This window comes from Charadrius vociferus, unplaced genomic scaffold (genome assembly GCF_000708025.1).
Source record: "Charadrius vociferus isolate BGI_N301 unplaced genomic scaffold, ASM70802v2 scaffold169, whole genome shotgun sequence".
Lineage (NCBI taxonomy): Eukaryota > Metazoa > Chordata > Aves > Charadriiformes > Charadriidae > Charadrius > Charadrius vociferus.
Window position 1 is genome coordinate 1,382,515 of NW_009652966.1, and position 2,343 is coordinate 1,384,857.

Consider the following 2,343-nt stretch of genomic DNA (forward strand, 5'->3'; position numbering starts at 1 on the left):
CGGGGACCCGGCTGCCTGCCAGCTTAGGGTAGATTTGGAACCAACAATTCGCTAATGGGAAGGGGTCAGAGCCTGGCCCGGTGCCGACGCTTGTTTCCAGGCGGGCAAACTTCCTGTGGAAAGGGCACGGGGATTTTAGTGATGATTTCAGGTTTTGGGGTGATAAAGGGACAAAGGTTTCCTTTCGGATGCGCATCTTCTGAACCTTCTGTATTTTGTTTCCTTACCGAGCCCTGCTCCTACCGCTCAGCCCTTCTGTTTCGCTGTAAGCCTGAAATACCTGTGTTTTTAATTTGCAGTCCAGGAGAGTCGAATGCCATGTCGCTCCCGTTATTGTACAATGTGGGTTTTTTTCTTCCGCTGCCTGCTTGACGGTGCCCCCAGACTTGTCCAACGTGCCCTTGTATAATACTGCTAGTAAGGGGCCCTGAACCTTGCGTGTGTAATACCCAGATGTGCTGCGCTGTGCCTTCCTTGAAATCCCCGGGGAAGTCAGTGGATTTCCTACCCGGCCGTAGCTCTCTGTCTCTTGCCTACTGATTGCCAAACCACATGCAGTAAAACCCAGTGGAGATTCTCCATTTGCGTCTTGCAGAGTTACCCTCCTGTGACTTTCTCCCCCCTCCCCTTACATTCAAGCGTTCTCTAACTGGAAACCTGAAAAGTGTACAGAAGCTGCATAAATTCCCCTTAGCGTTGCCGAGGAATTTAGCCATTTTGAACTTTATTTTTTTAAATAAGCTGAAAGACAAAGAACACAATTTTACACATTTTCTTTCTCTTACGTAGCCTGGAATCATACACCTTTTTTTTTTTTTTTTTAAAGCACAATGTTGAAACTTTTTTTTTTTAATAATTAAGGGTTTGGTCAAGTGGATTTTGTAAAATGTATTTGTCTGTATAAAGAGAAAATGAAATTATAGTTATTGTTAATGTACTGACATTAGTTACAGGTTAGTTTTAATTCTTAAATAATTTGCTTAGCAAATGCTATAAAATGGATGTTTCAGTTTAATGTTTAAAAAAGGTACAGATTTTTACAAGGACATAATATAAATTATTGTTCTGTAGAAAATACCCTGTTAAATATTGTATACGTCCTTCCCTCTGTACACTTTGTAAAAAAGACAAAAGAAAAAAACAAAATACATAGAATCATATAGGGATGTGTGACATTATTGTAATTGTGTACTTGATAATAACGTGAAAAAATAAAATTCAAAATATTTTCCTGTTAATGGACGTTTAGTCTATTTGATGCCAGTCCTGAGACGAAGCGTTGTTCGGAGGGACACGGTCACCTCGAGCTCGAATCCCCTTTGGCTTGTTTTTTTGCTCCCTGTTAGTCGGCTCGGTGGTGTCGTTCTGGGGCCCGGGCCATTCTGTCCCTCATTCAGTCAAAATGTACCTTTACGAGACAGTCTGCAAAAGTGAAAGGCAAGGGTGGCACGTCTTCAAAATCCATTTTAATGCCTGTTTTTATATGAAAGGATTCACGTCTGTTAGACTTCTCCTAATGCTGTAATGCTTTTCCGCAAGGTGGTTACCTACAAAGTGCTGCTACACCATCCCCAGAAGCCCCCCTCAGCCTTCAGTGCAATGAGGAGTACCGCCCTCGTGGAAATAAAATGTGTTTCCCGGTGCCTCTTTTCCTTTGGCGCGGGGACCCCTTCCCTTCCCGCCAGGGTGGCTGAGGGGGGTGTGGGATGCCCAGGTCAGGGCTCTGCCCCCTCCTCACCCCCCTGCCCCAGCTCCTCCACCCATGGTCCCCAGCGGGGCTGGCCCAGCCCGGCAGTGGGGATGCAGAGGGCTTAGGGCTGGTTTTCCCACTGCCCTATCAATGCTTGAGCCCGGTTGAATTAAACTTTTTTGGTGATGGTTGCTCCGGCGCAGGTCACCCCATTTTAAGGGTGCGTGTCACCTCACCTCAACCCATTGCCCCCGTGAACCTAATGACAGAAGTGCTCCTGGTTGTCCTCTGTACACCTGCCTGAGAAGGGAGGAGGTGAAACGTGGAGGTGGTGCGTGTTCTGGCCCAGATACCGTCGGGATGTCTAGTGCCATGAGTTTACTCTCGCTGGATACCTTTAGGAAATGCTGACTCATTCACGCCTCATCTTGGCTTACCCTGCAGCCAGGCTGGCATTGGGCAACTCTTCCCAGTTAGAAGCTGCCACGCCTGCGGAGGTGCCGGCAATCTGCTTTTGATTTGATTTGTTTTATTGTTTCCTCCATCCACCTGATGGTCCTCAGCTGCTCCTCATGAAACTGCACGTTGAATCCTGGAGACACTCAAGGGCACTGGAGAACAAATACCCCCATTTCTGGCTGCTGTGAGGAAGA